The sequence below is a fragment of the Vanessa tameamea genome, chromosome Z (assembly GCF_037043105.1).
Source record: "Vanessa tameamea isolate UH-Manoa-2023 chromosome Z, ilVanTame1 primary haplotype, whole genome shotgun sequence".
NCBI classification, from domain to species: domain Eukaryota; kingdom Metazoa; phylum Arthropoda; class Insecta; order Lepidoptera; family Nymphalidae; genus Vanessa; species Vanessa tameamea.
The window spans coordinates 7,847,965-7,869,067 of NC_087341.1; positions in this window are offsets into that span (position 1 = coordinate 7,847,965).

Below are 21,103 nucleotides of genomic sequence, written 5' to 3' on the forward strand. Positions count from 1 at the left end.
ACCCATAAGGATCCTGAACGCATTTTTATATTGCACCGAAGGACGCTGTAGGATTTTTATATTGAGCCCACAGGCTGCACGAGTAGAAAGAAGTGTAGTATGATCTGAACAGAGTAGTTTTAATATCTCTAGAGCATGGTGCAAACCTGCGGGCAATTATAATTATTAGCCCTTACCACCAGCGCCCTTCGTTCCTGTTTTATGTCATCATGACCCCTGAGGCCAGAAGTCAATAGGAGTCCTAGGTGATTAAATTTCCTAAGATATTAAAAAAGGTTGTATGACAGGTTTTTGATAACTGGAAGATGTCATAATTTTGGCAGGAGGCAGTTTCTTGAGCTGAAGAGGAAATACCCTGTAAAACGGCACATATTCGTGAATGAGGAATAAGAGAGTAGATAATGGTGGCCCGTCCGCGTGATATTACACTACGTTAAGTACTTTTTTTAATATGTTTAAGTTTGATTATAAAATTACGGTTTTATGGTGATATAATTATTTTTATTGAATTTAATTATTATTTGTATAAAAGGAAGTTATAAAATATTGTTGTCACTACGTAAAATTATTATTATTTAATAGAAGACAATTACTCTACAATAGTTTATTTTTTTCGTCGATATTTAAATCGATGACATGTTGTTAAGGATTTTATATTAGTAGTTTAACTTACTACTTAATTAAGTGGGTCAATAGAAATAATTTTGTTCTTTTAATATTTTACCGTTAAATACTTTAAAGAATATTAATTGATGTCTAAGTTAAAAACGAATAATGTAACACAATAGTGCCGTTACGTGAATCTAGCTTAATATTTTTATTTGAAAAATTATGTTATCAGATGACATGTTGTTTCTTACAACTCATTAGTCCGACTGTACAGAAACGTTGTTTATATACAATTTGAGTCCGACGTCTTGCATAATGACCGCGCTTGACTTCTTTAAGAAGGTTTCAGCTGCTACTTGCTACTTATCGTTGTCATTATTATGTTTACTTTGTAGTAATTGCGAAGACATATTAATCATCGAGATCCTTCTGTTATAATGAACGCAGTTTTTAGTGTATCCTTATCGTATTATCGTTAAATGAAGTATGGCTTACATGTAAGTCTTGCTAAATCGTATTACACACAAGTGACTAATTTTTTTCAAAACAGCTCGAAGAAAGCGCGGTATATCGAACAGTAATAAAACTTTTCTGTAAGTCCGTTTACAGGTTCCACTTATTTACTATTTATGTATTGTAAACACTATACAAAGGAAGTGGTCACATAGGAACGGAGCGCTGCTATTCAAACTTGGGTTCGTGCTCGGAAATATGACAATGTTTCGGTCTACACCAATGTGAACATACCTTTAGGAAAATGTCGGACCATTAAAATGTAGCATATATTTATTAGTGCTCAAATCTTATAAACATTGTAGTATTTTTAAATGATTAAAAGATTTATTTATTGCTAACAATGATTGTTAGTGGCGTTAAAATATTGAATTTAAACCAAATTTCTTATTGTTGTATATTTGTGTTAATATTTTATTTTGTATTGTAGGGTAACGAAAGTGACGTGAGAAAATCATCATGTGCTTAAAGAAATCTTGGGACATGTAGCTACACTGTAAATGCATATATCCACATTGCTAACGCTGTGTGACGTTGTGTAACTTTACAACTCTACAAGGTTCTTCGCCGTAGCAGTCCAAATACGGCCTATTGTACAAATTAATTTTGCCGTAACAACAATATCCTATGACCATGTTTAAAAGACATGCTTCGAAATATATTATCGTAATCATCCAAAGCTTAGTCAGTTGGTCATTGGATATATTTGCAAGCTAATTTAACATTATTAAAAATATTTTTTTAATATTTTCAATATATCATTGTTAATTAAGACTTTTTTCTTATTGTTTTACAATAAAACATAACATAACAATATAAACATAAAACATAATTATATATCATTCAAGTTTAATAATTGTAAAGCATAATTCCTTCAAGACGTGAAATGACATTTGTAATACATAATGAAGTTTTACTATTTCTTTCGTAATGCGCCATTTTAGTGCTTTCACAACCGTTATTGTTCCCAGCGGGGCGGGCGCGCGAAATTCAGCGCAAAGACTACCTACCTACACCTCCAAAGTTTATTGCGCACAAATTGTATGCATTATTTATTTAATTTAAAAGTGAAGAAACCCGAGCGCGATCATACGGCTCCACGCCGAAATGAGAACGCGAAAGAGTGCAAAGTATAAATAAGTCCAGAGCATAAAAGTAATATTACGAAAGCATGTATATTTTCAGTAAAAATCTACGTTTTTCATTTAAAGGTAACAATGTAATAATAGGTAGCGTTAAATTATATATAGAAAGATTTTTTTATTAATTTAACCTAACATTTAGTTCATAATACATTCTAACCACCACAAAAATTATTTTAAGTAGTCTTGTTATCTCTTGTTTATCTTTTCACGTATTAAAAACTTTTTTTTGGTACTTCACATTAATTTGTACTTGAGTCTTAAAAACGTACGTAACTAACGCTAGTGAAAAGAAACTTCCAGAAGTATTTATTACAATTTAATTTCGGATCTAAGTTTGGTTTCTTGCTTTTCGATCTATTATAACTTACAACGTAAAAAATGAGCAGAGTAGTCGAGGAGGACTAGGCCCAGCAGTAGAACATTTACGAGCCGTCGATTACAAAAGTTTTTTTTTTAATATGAGATTAATAGAATTTAATATTTGATTTCTTTGAAATAAATTCATGATAATAAATGAAGAATGAAAATATCACCCTCATATTCATTAACTTTACTGATGTAATTTTAAATAATAACTTTGTCATTGTGAATGTCAATAGTATTTTAAATATCTATAATAAACATATATAACATATATTGCTTGGTTTAGCGGGCTCATAATATATGTATTAGCGTCAACATTTGTTTCGTCTTGGCATATATTCAATGGCAATAAATCTGTTTTATTCGTAAACTCGCATTCTGTTCGTGAGCTCAATTCACATATTATATTTTTCCTTCGTAGCCAACGATGACATTTTATATAGTTCAATAGAAGGTGTAATAGAATACGAAATCTATCATAAAAATATATCATTATTACATTAACATTAACAGCCTGTAAACTTCCCACTGCTGGGCTAAGGCCTCCTCTCCCTTTGAGGAGAAGGATTTGAGCATATTCCACCACGCTGCTACAATGCGGGTTGGTGGAATACACATGTGACAGAATTTCATTGAAATTAGACACATGCAGGTTTCCTCACGATGTTTTCCTTCACCGCCGGGCACGAGATGAATTATAAACACGAATTAAGCACATGAAAATTCAGTAGTGCCTGCCTGAGTGGGAACTCGAAATCATCGGTTAAGATGCACGAGTTCTAACCACATGGCCATCTCAGCTTTCATTATTTTTATTCTTATCATTATTATAAATACGTAATGTGTTTGTCGATGTATTGGTCACTTCATTAGTCCACTTCAAAAAAATAGGAATCGTCTGTGATCTTGGATGATGAATAGATGTTAACAGCAGTAAATTTGCGCGCAAAATATTTGGCTTTATATTTAGAAATGCCAAGCCTTTAAAAAAAAAACAAATTAAATAAACTATAACGTGCTACCTTATTTAGAAGCAAATTAAAACATACCATTACCTTATGTAATCCTAGGTACCAGATATATAATGTTCGTTTAATGACTATACAAGACAAGTTCCTTTTCATAAAGCGTGTGCTACTCAATTTTCACGCATCAGCTACAAATCCTATACAACGAATATTGGTCGTAATTTCTTATACATAGGATAAGTATATGATACTGCGGTGATAATATTTATTACTAATTGAAACTGCGGCTTTATCCGCGCGAAATTTATAAAACACAATCTTCCAATCAATCATTTTACCCCCTTAGTGGTGGAGTTTTGTAAAATCATTTCTTAGCAGATGTCTACACTCTATAAGGAACCTATCTGCCAAATTTCAAGTTTGTAGGCGTTTTAGTTTCTGAGATTTCGTGATTAACCAGTGAGTGATATTTTTCTTTTATATAGGTACGTACATATATAGATTAAAAAGTAAGTCAGATTTGCTTGGGAGACAATCTAGAAAAAATCTATAGCTAAATTTATCAAAATACCTCACGATTCGTTGATGTTCTTATATTAGTTCCATCTTTTTGGGTTGATTTCACAGAATTATAATATTTAATGTTCTACTAAAATAATATTAAATAGACAGTTATTCGTTTTTTTCTTTTAATAAATTCTTAGTGTTAATGCATTCCCGTGCCCCGGATTGCACGAAAAGCAATTGCAACATTCCAGTTGATCTCTTACCAGTTGTGTTGGATTGCCGTCTCAATGGATTATAGTGAAGGAATAGAACACTGTAGTTATATTTGCGGACTATATACCTACGGATATTCTCCCTTGCGAATGGCCACTGTAGTTGAAATTGGTCAGGACGACATCGTTGCGACTAAACCGCTGAACCACTAAATCGTAATTACCTTTGACATCTATTGGAGGTTGGTTGAGGTACTGGTTACGTGAATTACTAGAATTCCTTTTTTTGACACAGCCGAAGAAGACGAAACGAGATCATGTTATGCGATTATCTTAATTAGTAAACTAGTTTAAATTAGATTTAAATGATTAAGTAACCGGTTTCTACTTTCAGCCACTCTTCCGATTTTCCTTCTCGTTTCAATGGTCAACTCTTACTGGGTTACATTACATTTAATTTCAAGTCAAATAAAGTGACTTTCTAATTCCGTTAGTAGGTCCATTTTTATTTTCAACTATTTCCCTGTCTATACAGCAAACGCAATAGTAAAACAATAACCATGAGTCATATGTGACTCACTGGACAGGGAAATGATTAAGAATAATTTGAAAGAGCACTTGTTATGTTATTATTTAAATGCATATGATGAAGTTACATATTTGAAAAGTTTTTCTTCTGTGTGACTGTTACATTAGGCCTACTTTTTTTGTCAATTTCCACTTCTCCGTTTTGTTGGAATAAATTTCTTAGATATTTAGGAATGCGCTTATTTTTTTGTTCTGTAACTATCATCGTATATTATCACTAGTTAGTAAAGTAAGTAACGTACGTAACTAAATAAATTTAAAGTAATTTATAGAATTTCTTTAAAAGGAACATGATTAGAGCCAGTAGTCTTCCAAACTTACAGATTGTGATTCATAAGATAACTTTCTGAAAGTATACACAGTAGGAACAAATCGGTAATTTATTTTTGTCTAATGTTAAGCTGATCTTCAATTTGTAAAATTTTATTGCTTTGTGTTTGCTGGCGATAATGATTATAAAAAACCGTTTACATTAATATATTATGATTTTCAAATTGCGAAAATATTGTAAGCAGAAAAAAGTCTCGCTAAGTTACATAAGTTATTTGGCATTCTTCAAAGTTTACGCACTCCGACCACGTCCGCGAACGCGATGGCCAGATGACAAAATGTCGTATAAAATACAACGAGTACGGCGAACGCTTTGCATGTTTCATGCACTATGTAAAATATGTGTTTAGGAGTATTATATACAAGAATATGAACGTGACAGCGGCCAATATTTCTATACGTCTTTAATATATCTGATGAAAATGTTTTTGACTCCTATAAAAATATACGTGTGTCAGTTTTATTTATTTACAGAGATCTTCTAACACCAAACAGCAATACTTACTATTGTTGTTTTTCGGTTTGATGGGTGAGTGAGCCAGTGCAACTGCAGGCAAATGGGCATAACATCTTAGCTCCCAAGGTTGGAGGTACATTGCTATGAATTAATAATAATAGCCTTTATTTCAGACAGTATTTCAATTTCGGTTTTTTTAAGGGACGGAGAACATTGATATGAATTAAGGAATGGTTAATACTGCATGCAGTGCGAATTTCTGTGGACGATATTCATCACTTACCACTAAGTTCAATTGCCCGCCCTTTTACCTATTACATAAAAAAAATATAGAACTTCTATAGATATTCTATTCATTTTGTTTTGCATTATTTCGTATACGGGTGATATTATACATATAGGTATGTATATTGTTATAGTTTAGTCAATTAATTAATAACATAATAAATATAAACGGTGATCACAGTGAACAGGATCCTCTCTGCTTCTCTACAGATTATACATGTGCGAGAATTTAATCCGGCTTAAGCTGGTTTCCTCGCGATATTTAACTTCACCGCAAAGTACGAAATTGATTCTAATAAAATAAGTACAGCAAAATACAGTGTTGCTCTAATTTGATCTTTTCTCATCATATTTAGTAAAAACGAAGAATAACAGTATAATATTTTAAAGACTTATTCTTTGCATTTCGTAGCATTTGCAATTCTTGAGGCAGAACAAAATGTTTTTTTGCACCTAGTATCTAAATTATCAATCAATCAAAGGGAACAAAACTGATAGCATTTTTACCATAACTCCTCGCGGTTATAATTTGTAATAATGAGCATATTTGTAAATATTATGTTAAAAATTATTCAAATTCAAAAACAGAATTTGGAATACCACAAACCATTTCTCAACTCAACTCATAAAATTGACAATGAAAATAATGTTAGGTCTATTAATTCCCTCGACAACCTATTAACAAGGGGTAGAACTCGTATTAAAATGATAAATGATTCTAATAATCATTTCTTTTAACCAGCATATAATGATCTTTTTCCACCCAAGTGAAGTGGTTCACAAAATGTCTCACATCACTGGTTGGTTTTACCCTAAGGTTCTCGTTTCATGCGTTAACTTTTACAAATTACTGTGGCAATAAGAGTTGAGTCGCACAACTCAGTTTTGTCTGGCGGAGACTGGAAAGATGAATTGTTCTTGTGACCCTTTTGTTAAATATTATCCTTATTTATAACAAGTTGTGGTAAAGAGATATTTATAGAAAACAATATCGGCTTACGTAGAGGACAGTCTACGTATTCAATACAAATAAACTTGAATGTCTCGTCTAAGTCAATAATTGAGTTTTAAATTCATGAGATATATTTGATGAGATATATTTTTTAAGTCTATTTGTGTAATGAATTGTATTATATTACAGTTTTATCGACTGATTAACCCAATCCAAATTAATTTAAATAATTATTATAACATAATTTGATCTCTTTAAAATTTGGAAACGAGAATCAATTCATACGTGTGAACTATAAATAAAAGTTAGTTATATTTCAGTCTAGGGTCATTTTTAACATTAGCTCTATACTTAAGATTGTACGTCATAAACTGTAGTAGTTTTGCATTGATGGTTTATGATACTTTATATTATTAAATAATGATTTTCATCATGACATTTTAGATATATTCGTCATGGATTTTTATAATTTATTTTTGTACTCGGATCTAGAACTAGGCCAAATCTTAAACAACAATAGTTGAACTAAATTTGGACATTCTTGTACAAAACTATTCCTTGGAGTTGTTCTTATTTATAGAGATGTAAGATAAGAAATAGCTTCAAGAATTTACAGATATAAAACGAGGTTGACATTAAAAGTTATCCATACCGTCATTCTCTTAACAAACGCTAATAAAGGCAACCGCTAAAAACGGAAATTCAAAAGTTGCTCTCCCGAAAGGGTTACCATTATTAAAATTAGATTACGTTTTTCGGTTAATGCTGTTGTTTTGCGAGGTAATTATCTTGGAGGGAGTGAGGTGGGTGATTAACATCGTACGATCTAATTCGATAGCTACTGTAATATTTACAAGTATCTCGGTGAAGCAGTTTTTGGTACGTTTTTGATTGCAGTTTAGTCCCGATGATAATTACTTTTGGGAAAGGGTTGTGCAAACAACCTATATACAGGTGGTCATTTTGGTCATGGTATTTTTGACTTTTGACATAGTAATAACCATGACTTAAAGTTAAATTAACTTAACCATGAATTTTAATCATATTGTTTCTCTGAGGACACTTATATAATACAAATGGAGCCTTAAGCGGTACGCACGTAGGTGTATGTAGATTTACGTCATTAAGCTTGCTTGATTGAGTGTTAACAAATACATATATCTCCCACGTAGATCTCACACCCCTTATGAGAAACAGTTTTTTTGATAATAATTACCGACAAAAAGAGGTTTTTTTTATATATAAATGCAATCAAGGCCTTGCGCATTATCTTTAAAATATGTCTATAGTTCATTCACTTTGTAACAATAATTAATAGTTGTAAAACAATTAAAGGGATAACCCATCTAAGAAATAGGAATGGAAATTAAAAAAAAATACTTCAGACCATTTTCTTCATGAAGCTAAAACTGTTTTTTTTTGTTTTTTGATTATTTTATTGCGAATGATTAAAAATTTATTGATATTATGCTACTAAATAAAATAGTTTTAGGATTGAATATATCTGTGATATATATCTGTAAAATGTAATCTAATGATTTTAATACAATAAATATATTAAACAATCTTATATTTATTAATTGTATTCTTTGATTTTATGCTTTACATAAACCTAGATGGGTCATAGTTTCGTAATTAATATTGCAAACACAAGCATCCTGTAGGCAATACGCCTCGGCTGTTACTGTTATTGTGATTATGTACGGGGGAAGTTAACTGGGTACGCTATGACAGTGTATCACCCGTATACATTAATAATGAAATTACTTACAACTTGTACATTTCTAGTGATAACTTGCATCATATAAACGAAACGTAAGAATACTTATTATGTAAATATTTAAATCATCATTTTATTTTATAATTAAAATCAAGGAAGGCAACTCGTTTATTTCGAATTTAATTATACGGTAAAAATTACGCAGATAGTAAGTTAAGTGTGTTAGTAATCAATCAACGGATACAAGCAACAATCTTAACAAGATACTTTCAGACGGCGGATCGTAGGCTAGAGATTTTTTTTTTATGAAAACTTCAACGTGTCGCATCAATAACCAATCTGTCGATTTTGACGTTTCTTTCGAACGGTTCCTATCCTAGCTGTAATCGTATACTTGAAATTGAGATTGGATTTTGTCAATTAAAAGAAATATATAGGATATATATTTTTTTCTAAATTAATTTTATGAAATGTTTATTTTGTAATCTTTTTTTACAATCCTTACCTCATAAATTAAATGAAAAGCGGAAAAAAAACAAAGTGATCCTATCACTTTGTTTTTTTCGTGGGGAAGTTTAAACTACTCTGAGCTAAAAGTGTATAAAACAAATAAATTAGCTTTTAAATAAGTTTTATATAGTGTAAACAACTCATACATGTTATCTCGATAAGAAAATACAAAAAAATTCGATAAATAATACTGAAAAGATTATTTCCTGTTCGTACTTTTAACTTGAAATATTTTTTTTCTCAATAAAATATTATAATTTGTAGTATTTTGTATTTTCATTACATTCGATCGAATTGCATATACTCCTGACCGATTTCGGTTGGGCTATTTGTAATGGAGAATAGCCAACTGATCAGCGACAGTGCTCGAGTGTCTGGGTAAATACACGTGCCCTCTTTAATCCTTCACTTCCTTTTTTGACAGTAAAAATAAAGGATTTTTATTGGGTCGGGTTGGTTCTCTTTAACAATGCAATCTACAATCATTTAATATTTTAAAGTCAATTATGTTGAGTTAAGTTAAAGTAGTCGTACTGTATCTTATATTATAAAAACGCTATATTTGTTGTAGAAGTGTGTGAAGTGCACAAAATGTGTTTTTTTTTAATGTTTTAATTTTTATTTTGTATGTAAATTGTAAAATGTTATTGTTAAGTCCAAACAAAAAATAAATAAGCACCTTAATAAATATTAATTATATACGACAAACAGTTTTTATTATTAATAATAATATAAATTTTAAATATTTAAGTATATTTTTAAAGATGATATGATGTAGATGCCGGTTATTTCACATAACGGACATAAGAGCCGTTTTAGACATCAGTAAAATTAGATCAAATTGTAAAATTCAATACGCTTAAAAATGTAACATAAATTTCACTTATAATTGTATTTTGTACTTGTGGATAGTGTTTTGTTGGTGTTCTATTAACAATAAATATATGATTATAATTACATATAATACCTCAAAGTATTTAAAAAATTTAGAACCACAATTAATTTAAAGTATTTCACAGATAACGTATAATAAACTCAAATTAATTTTAATAATTGTATATGATTATAAATATATGTAATTTTAAGGCGTACGTCCATAATGTTTTACTTCATTTAAATGCAGTATAAAGGTAGAACAATAATGTTTATAATACTCATTTTATTTACACCATTTCAGCTGTCAAATCACACAAAAGTAAATCCCGGTACTTAAGCTAGTCTTTGATGGGATAACGGTGAACTTAACGAGTAACTTGGAAAGGGGAGCCACGAATTTATATACGGGAAAGTATAAACCGTAATGCATTTGGAACCTACGCAGGGCTTTTCGGATATAGTTTTTAAAGTAAGTTAAAACGACCAGTACTACAGATGTCAGAGTCCGTTGGTGTGTTTATTATATCGAAGTAGTTTTAAAGAAATCAGAAGTTATAAATCCTTTCGATTTTATAAATTACTAATACAATAAATAAATAATATTAAATTGATGTTATTGTAAAAAAATACTGTTACCTCTAAAGTCCTTTCCTCTTGAGAAGACTCGAAGCTTATTCCACCATGCTGCTTAATGTGGATTAGTGGATGGATACACGTATATCAGATATTTTTTCAACACATGCAGTTTTCCTCACGACGTTTCCCTGCACCGCGATATGAATGCGCGATACGCGTTATTAATTAATAACGGGTACTATCGGGTTTTCGTTGTATAGTTTAATCAGTTAAACTGTCTGTCAAGACATTTTTATCACAATATAATAATATCTCAATATTAATAGTAATTAAAAAGCACTATGTCTATTAAAAGCGACAAGTTTTCTTTTAAATTTCCTAACACAAAGTAGGTAAGCAATAAATTTAAAATTATTGAATTACCGCAGAACGAGCGGAACAGACGTGGTAACCTAAGATTCCCCTCACTAGCACCATCTAATCGGCATCCTATGGTCTCTATAAAATCACATTAGGGCCTACTGTATACGCCTCGGGGCCTCCAAGGGCCGCCTCAGATATACTTGTACATTTAGATGTATTACTAGATGTACCCTCTGAAAATTTCAAAATTGAAACAGAATAATAATGTTCTGATTTGAAATATACACACTGGCAATAAACAATGGTATTAGACTATTATATTTGTCTTCAATAAAATATTAGATTTTAATTAAATTATTATTATTATTTAAGCATAAAAAAATAATACATACACTTCGAAAATTGCTCTCGTATATTTTCAGTATTAATAGTAATTAAAAAAGGAGATAAATAATCTTATTTTACATGAAAGGAACAAACTATTTATATACATAATAGAAAATATATTCAAAAACAGTCAAAATATTTTATTAGCGAATTACAAACACAGGAAATTATAGTCATTTAAATAGGCTACTTATTTGATTAAAATAATAAGTTAAAATGTTATGAAAAAAATCAAGAATTATATTTAAAAAAAAAAAAAAACAAATTATATTTAACCGCCTTTTTCTTAATTTACAAATATTTTAAAAGTCATTCAATAAAATAAAAATCTAATTGATACTGCATGTCTCTTCCATATACTTTATTCGATGTAATCCACGTTCTGCGCACGTTTTTGTAGATTAAAAATGTAATTAATTTTTTATTGCGTACTCTATTGGCTTGTGCAAATGTTGTTTTTATTTTTGGCTCGCAAATAGGCCCGGGGATTACTCCGAGGATTAGAAAGTTTGTTCTGTCTTGAGGTTGCCGATTACAATCTTGAAGGTGGTAAAATAAAAGAAAAAAAGTAAATCTACAACATATAAACTTTATAAAGTTGATGTCCACAATGTAACTATAAGATATCATATTACGAAAGTTTCATATAAATCTGTCTATATAAAATGAGTACGAATTGGTACAATTGTTAAAAGACATTAAAAACTTTTTATTTTGTATAGGTATATCTAAAACAAATATTTGGATTTTCCAACAGTATTTATTTTTTATTCTATGATACAAGCGATAAAACTCTTATACAGGATTAACGCCTTCTTAGTTTAAATATGTAAATGATAATGCTTCGTAACAGAGGAAAAACATGTTAGGAAAACGATTCCGAAAAATTGTATAAAAATTTAATTGACGTTACCAAATAATTTCAATAATCGCTTAATTATAAAATAGTGTATGCTTTTATTCATATAACATGCATTCGCGAATCATTTATACGATTTAGTTGGATTGTGTTGTTGTTTTTCGTAATTGCGTGAAGGTGTTTTAATATACTTACATGGCAGTACCCAGGAATTCAATGTCACTGGCGGTTGTATGTATGTATTCGAGATCTGGGCCAGAGAGAAAAAAATACTTAACTTCTTTATTTGAATATAAGGTCAACTATATATTATAATTTTATATAAAACTACGGTCCATGCAATAATCCAGTATTCGCCAAACTCAAATTTTGAAGAATAATTAAATTTGTGATTCTGTATTGTTCCAGGAAATTATTATCATGAAAACATTGATTTGTGAAACGTAAGCAATGTTTATCAACGTAATGTTTTGCACTATTATTTATTTAATTAATTTTCGTTAGGACAACCAACAGATACAATATTACAACAAAATAAAAAAAAATACATTTCAAAATTATCTAGGCAAACACCACTTACAGGTAGTCTCACCATTCATTTTGCATAGTATGTATTAAAAATATAAAATAAATATAAGCAATAATTAATTAACAGTATAATACACTATGTATACATCAAATTACATATTACGTAAAATAACTTTGTAATTATTCAGCATAAAGTATATCTTACTTTAGTAAACTATTAAAATAAATTTAGTTATATTAAGAGGCTATTGAAGTAAAATTGTCAAACTTTATGAAACGAAAATTTACTGCATTAAATATGTTATCGCTATAACAAATTACTTAAGAAGAACTTTTTTATTTAATTTTACTAAACTGAATATAATAAGTAATTAGTAAAATATATAATATACATTGTATACAAAATGATACGAGTAATAGTATCGTATGGAACAATATATGAAATTTAAAACGAAATAAAGTATAGTTTTGTTTTTGCAAAAAAAGTTCTGTGAAATAAAAAAAAATATATATAAGGATTTTTTTAATATGTTCCAAATTATTTTCCTAAAAATTTAATTTTAAAATAATTTTTTTACAAATTATTTATTTAACTTTTAAATGTTGTTTTCTTATTTTATACTATTTTTGTTATGTATAGTGACTAAACTCTCCTTAACAAGATTTAGTATAATAAGTTAATGCTTAATAAAGGTGTTTTATAAAATTAAGAAATAATTACTAAAATTGAACGTACAACGTTAATAAATTAATAAAATTAATTGTAAAACTTAGTTACAATATTTTTATTTTAAATTCAAATATATTGTAAAGTAAGGCGAAGTGTTACCATAATTAACTTAAACATAAACTATTATATTCCACCAAGCATTTATTAGACGGCATGTCAGAGCTTAAATGCATATCGTAGTAAGTAAGAATGAAACGACAGCCGCTGCAGCGAAAATAATCAGATCAGGGGTACAAGTGGAAATTGAATTAGGGACGTCTTGACCCATTGGGCGATATAAATATATTACTAGTACGCTAAAAAACACTTTACTTTACTTTTATACAAAGTTTATAATGCAATGAATTGCGTATTTTTTTTTTAAACAATACATATATTGTGCTTTATTCGGTACGAAATAGAGTACGGATTGGCACAATAGCGTTTACGTTTCAATAGAGGGGTGACCAGCGGGATCAATGCTTATTTGTATCTAATAGCAAAAAAACCAACAGATGCAGGCATTTTACGGGTAAAATAATGTACTTAGATGGATTTAGACGACCTCCCTTTGATCTCGGCTTTGCACTCTGGTGTAGCTAGCATTTTATTGTCAGGTGACGTCAGATTATTTTTATTTTTGGTTCGGAATACGATTGGCTTATGATATACGTTTCTGACTGGTGATAATAAATTGTGACGTAATGCTTTTTATGCAAAATATATTTTGAAGGGTTAAAAGTTGATGTTTTTATCTCATTTGGAAATATTAGATTTAGTTTTTTAAGAAAACTTATATTAATCAACCTTTTTTTAAATAAATGTATTAGTATAAAGTTTTTATCGATAACTAAGTTAATTTGAAGTTAGACATTAATTTTTATGTTTTTTATTGGCTTTACCGACGAAAATTTACAGTTTTTTATTTTCATACTTATTTTTGACGTATTTAGGCAATTAAATTTCTAAAAATCTCTTTCGCATTAAGCTGAACGGAATCCCCAATTTTATTACAGCATTAGTTTCAAGATATTAAACAATAGTAACATATTTTGAACAAACAATCGACATCATCCCTTCAAGTACTCAATCTATGATCCCAAGTGTAACGAGATATAATAAAACATAATCGATTATACACCCCAAAATTATTCCTTAACTAGTTTGCACAGTCGATTTTCGGCTCGGATACAAATTTCGTAACTTATTATAAATGGTATAAGGTTCATATTGATCTATTTTTAGTTTAGCAATAGAAATGCTTAACATATTCGGTATGAACAGTAAATTACGGTCACTAATTTTCATTTAGTATTTTAGACCTTAAGTTATTTGCATAAAGCTTATTTTGCTTATAGTGCTTTAACATATTGACAAAACTCTAACGGAATATGGTATAGTATGGTTAGCTGGCCCATTTCTCGGCTTGGGACCCCAGCTAAGCACATGGGCGGAATGTTGTCGGTGTTCGACTCTAATTTTATTGTTATTTCAATTCCATTTGCTGAACCCTAAATTTAGGGGATAATTTTTTGGTTATCATTATTATTTGTGTTACTAACGTTTAAGTGTTTATTGATTACCAATTGTCATTTCAATGTTTGTTTACTGCGTGTCCAGCTGTTTTATTTGTACAATTTCGCGTACATTTCAATGTTTTAAAATTTTTGTTTTTTATCTGAGGATTTATGTTCATATATTCATATAGTCAGTTGTACATCTTAACGAATCCAATTATTAGATATTAATTCTACTATTGAATTTATAAAAGCATATCGTTCCTAAATAATTTCTTATAAAGATTATGCTCTAATACTAAAAAACATCTATTTACTCCCAATCATCGGAAAACAACACACATTAAACACATCAGGGAAGGAGTAAACAATTTTTAGTCAATTATAAGATCGGATTATATATTAATGTAAGCCTGCAATCTATATATTAATAGTAAAAATTGTACCCCTTTAAGCATATTGCGCGCACGATTGTGTGATTTGGCATATTTAAATTTTATAATATAGAAAGGATTGTTGAGAAAGCTACAATTTATACACAAATATGTGTAACAAATACATTTTATTAAAAAAAATAAAACACGCATAGGTTACGTCCATACTGCCAATGACAAATGTCAAACTTAAATATCAATAACTGTACTGTAACTGTGTGTATTTTGAAAGAATATTTGCGTATTTTTATCGTAAAAATGACAAGGTATAATAAATATTACTATTATCAATGAATTACGGTTAGATTTCGATCATCGGGTGACCACTAGTACTAATTACCTATAAAGCTATTTTTTTTTCACGGCTTTAGTCAAACTTGACCATAATGAAAAAGAGAATCATCAAGCAAACGTGCTATTATTATATATTTACTGGTTTTAGACCTTTATTTGCACTGAGAATTTAATATAACAATGGCGACTAGGTACAACTGCATCGAATACAATAAATTCTACATACAATAAATTCAATATACTATCTATAAGAATATTAAATATATTTTGTACAAATAATAATAACCCAATAAATAGATAAAAAAAAATTAGGAAAATATTTCTATATATTTTTAAACAATTGCAAATGCGTTTGGCGTTTGCTTTTGTCGACGTCATTATACTTAAAACTCATCTATACTAACATTTATTATAAATGTGAATGTAACTCTGTCTGTTTGTTGCTCTTTTAAGGCCGAATTTGGTGTAATTTGGAAGGAAGGAATCCTGAAGTCCAAGGAATGATAGGCCATTTTTACGCTTAACACCTGACGATCAAGTCCATAAAAAGTAAGCGAAGCTGCGGGCGACGACTAGAATTAAATAATATTATGTTGGTATTCGTTATTACCTAAATTATCTTTGAAATCATCGTAATAGTAAATTTAAATAAAGAACTAAAATTCGTTCGAATTCGTCTACAAAATACGAGTAAATTATTATGGGAAAGAAAAGTAACGCTTTTGTTAATTTTTAAAAATAGAATATGGTGATACAGACAGTTAATAGAAATATTAAATTCAAATCTATACTAATATTATAAAAACAAAAGTAATTTTATCCGTCTTTCTGTCGCTATCGACTATCTGTCGGTCAAGCTTGAACTCTAAGGATGTACATAGGCTTTTTCTTCTTCTAAAACGCACGCGAATCCGAGAGCGAGAAGTGGTAAATGCATAAAAAGAAAAAATATCAAATAGGAGAATTGCACTTAGTTTGAAGAATTTAAAATTTTATTGGCGTGTTACCTGATTTGTAGAATTAGTTGTGTTTTGTTTAATTTTTACAGGTTGATTTGCAACTCGATGAATTAAATATGATAAATTCGTATTTTAAATAAATTCAGAATTAAAAATCCCTTATCTAGTTTTAGAGATATTTAATTAGATATTTTATTATTTTTAATAAATAAAACTTTAAAATAAAGCATGCATATTGGTTTTATTTCTCGTACCATAGTATAGAGTTGTATTTTTATAGACGTTATAAAATCTTAGGTTTTCTTCGAAAGTAGTCTGTGTGCTATTCATCTTACAGCGCTGTATATAAAAATGTAAGAAGTATAAACTCGGTTGCCTCTCACTTGAGTCGCGTCGTAAAAGTGGAAGATAGTTGCAAGCCACGTCTCTAAGCCATTTGTCAGGAGCCAGATGGACACTGCAATATACACGGCTTAAGAGTAGAACTACCTTAAATTTGAATAAGGCTATTTGAAAATTGAACAAACCGCTGCCGCAGATATAAAGGTTATTCAATTTTGTTATTTGCCGTCTGTAATGTAAAACCCCATGTACAGAAATGAAATATATTTTATTTAGGTAAATGTTACCATATTTGAGTAGCATATTTTAATGTCGAAGAAATTTCTTATGTAACTTTCTTATAATCTCCTTTTTAATTCAGGTAAAGTTGATGTCGAGCTCACCGACATATTTCGCACATTACTTCTTATTTATTATCTAAACTTGTCGGACCCTCATTTGGTAAAAAAAAAACAATTTTGCAAGTTCTCGCGAACCGACGTGGGACTGTCAACAATTTTATTCGCCTGTGGAAGTTGCCGTGCGAAATAGTATCATAAAGTGGCGTAATGGACAAAAGAGGCTCTAACGATGCGCCGGCTGCGAGACCGGCTTAATCTCGTAAATAAAATATTAAGAAGAAATCACTGGAACCGAGAGAGGGGAAATGGTGCAAGTTTACGGCATGGAAATTTCACAATATCTTCGAGATCTGTATTAAGATTTTCTCGAGACGCTCTTATACTTTATTGTTTTTTCAAATAAGATAATACCTAAAATTGTATAAAGTTTTTTTTTATTTTTACTCTTCCTACAATAAAACTAGTATTGTTTGTAAAAAAGTAAATATAAAATATATAATTTGATTTCTAAAGAAATCAAATCGTGGTCAAGCGTGCTCTCTGCAGTTAGTGTACGGCATATTTTCGTCGTCTCCTTATCAAGCCTACGCAATTCTTCCAAAGCCTCCCTTAGGTTTTTTTGTCATGAATAATTCCGTCTCTTTCCTTTACAGAGACATAATTAAACCCCACGGATAACAATTCGGTTAAACTGGCCTCTTATACAGTATTCCCTTTGGACTCCATTCGGTTTGAATTTTAATGCGCACGAGTCGTTTGCGAGTTTTCTGTCACATTAACGTGATTGCTGAGTACTTGTCATGCGCTTCATTTAATTGGTACTGTAGAAAATAATATAAAATTGCCGTTGCTTTATAACTTTTGATTGGTTAAGGGTAACTCAATAAATGAATTAAGCTCCAGGTTCAGAAATTCCATCGCCTTAGGTTAAAATTTAAAATTATAGCTCATAATGACGTTAAATGGATGTATAGGCAATTACAACATTTTGTATGTACCGTCGCAACCTACAGCACATAGTTACGCTTACGCGGAATGCTCAGGAAAATATTATAATCCAATTTGCATATAAAATTCATAAAAATAACTCTTTGTGATTCATAATGTCATAAGTGAATTATAATATATTTATTGAATCAATTTACTTTTATAAAATGTATTGCGTTTAATTTTATTAGGTATTAAGTAAAATCGAACAACTGTAAGTAGTTCTTATTTTGTAAATCTTATTTACCTAATAACTTAAAATAAAAAATATATAAATATATAAATTTCAGTATTCATTTGTTAAATACAACATAATAACATTTTGACTAAAATTATGACGAGGTGCAGCAAGTACGCTAACTGAATGGACTATTTAAAGCAATATATAACAATCATATACATTTCAAAATGTTTAATTATCAGCCGTACAATTAGATATATATATATATATTATATACTCTAGAGCATAAACGCAAATAGCGTTCCATTTATAATTTATTTTGTCTGAAAAATGAAGCTACGGCGGGTTGATGTATTCATTCGCCTTTTACAAAAAAAATACATTATTACAGAGCTCCTTTTAAATATGAAAACTATGACGTCATATCCATTGTAATTATCATGTGGTGATTTATAGTTGAAGTATTGAACGTTACCTCAATAATAAGTTAAAATACTTGACAAAATATCACTAACAAAATCAATCATGAAAGAGTAATACTTAACTAGTATTTTACATATTATAGTTATCAGTGTCATTACATATTTTAATAGATCTTTTTATGTCTACATTGTATTATTTTATAATACTATGTAGTTTTAAACATCTGGATAAAAATTCACATATTTACGTTATATAAAGATTTCATTAAGCCGATTAATATCCAGCTTTCATTACACATGGTATAATGATTTACATTGTTCGGATTATCGTTAAAGTATACACACACAGTATTTATATATATTACAAATTTAGCTGTATACTTTATATATAGTGTATCGCGAGGTTTTGTGGCGGACGGAGATAAAATGCATACGTTTTGAAACAACCTGTCGTTAGTTAAGAGTTCTAAGTTTAAAAATACCACAATATCAATATTTTATTTAATTATAATAAATATATTCTTTGGTATTGTGTCATAGATGTGTAGAATATTTGGTCAATTTTCATGTCAGAACAGCCATCCCCGATCACATGTGCTTGGCGTGGATAATTGTTTATGATATAAGCAAAAAAACAATAACAACAATTTCATTTAATTATTATTTTAGTTACATACAAATAAGTGAAAATAATGATGTAGACTATAAAAATAACCTTATTCGAAATTATGCAGTAGAAATACAAGCGACAGTCACGGGCTCAGCAGGTCATTGCTTTCGAAATATTACAGATGAATTAGTTAGTTCTCTACCAAAATAGACTGCAGATTTAAACATAGATAAAATTAATCAAATAATTTAAAAAATCTGCTGAATCACTTACATTTGTAATAACTGTAATGTTAATAATTTCGTAAATTTAGAGGTTAACTTTGAGATTACTTTCGAGTATCAGTAGCGGCCCGGGGTTTCAATTTTGGTGTTGGTGCAATTGTTAATCCTACGTCTGACGTATTTCCCGTTGTATCATATAATAATCCCATTGGATTATGAGAGCGAGGAAAGAAATGCACTTGCGTTAGCGCATACACTTCTGCACTATAGTATATCCTGCACAGCTGTTTGATCTCCCTTGAGAATGGCCGCCTCCCGCAGTGGCCGAAATTGATAGCTTTACCAAACCAACATACACACACAATGATAACTTTCAAACTCTTTATAATGTGATTTTCGATATAATATATGTTACATTATATACATGTAAAGTAATATGAAAACTTATTTGTTGCTCGCTTGCTTCTCTCTTGTTTTTTCTTATCGATATTTTAGTGTACTTCATTCAAATGTTACCGGTTTCAGCTATTTAAATAAGGAAATAAAAGTTAATTAAGTCTATCTTTGTTTCGTTAATCAAATCTTATTTAAATAAATTAAATCGATGTCGTATTTATTGGTATGTCGCTATGTCGTAGATGTTTTATGAAGATTTGTTTTACATTCTTGTTAATCTGCAAAGTAAAATCACTTTATTATAATCCAATTTAGGATAATATATTTTAAGAGAACTCACTATTATAATAAAACCGTATAAGCAGTATAGAAGAAATTCGTTCCAGAATTATAGAGGTTCGTTTTTCTTTTTTTTTAATTTAATAGACAAGTTACTTTTAATAAACGTTTTTATGATAGCAAAAGAGTCGTTCATAAAATAATTCTTGTCATTTATGGTTAACAATGTTGACCATAAACAAGTTATTAAAAATCAAAAGAAAATTACTTTTTTAAATGACTTTACTGTTTTTATGTAATTTCAAAGTTAATTAAAATTCTATTTCAATTAATATTGTTTTTATTAATTCACAGTTTATTGTTATTTAAATTAACAAGCCGTCATATAAGATATACTTATAAATCAAAGTTATATATCTACTTCGACCCAATCCATTCGAACAGTAAGTGCAAAAGTATCAGCCTGTAAATGACCCACAGCTGGACTTTGGACTCCTCTCCGTTTGAGGGTAGGAAGTTTATTCCATTCCAGGTTTCTTCACGAGCACCAGGTGAATTGTAACAAATTAAGCACCTTAAAGTGAGTGGTGCTGGCCTTGGTTTGAACCCACAATCTACGCTGAAGATTAAGGTACCTTAACGGCGGAGCCTATTTCAAAA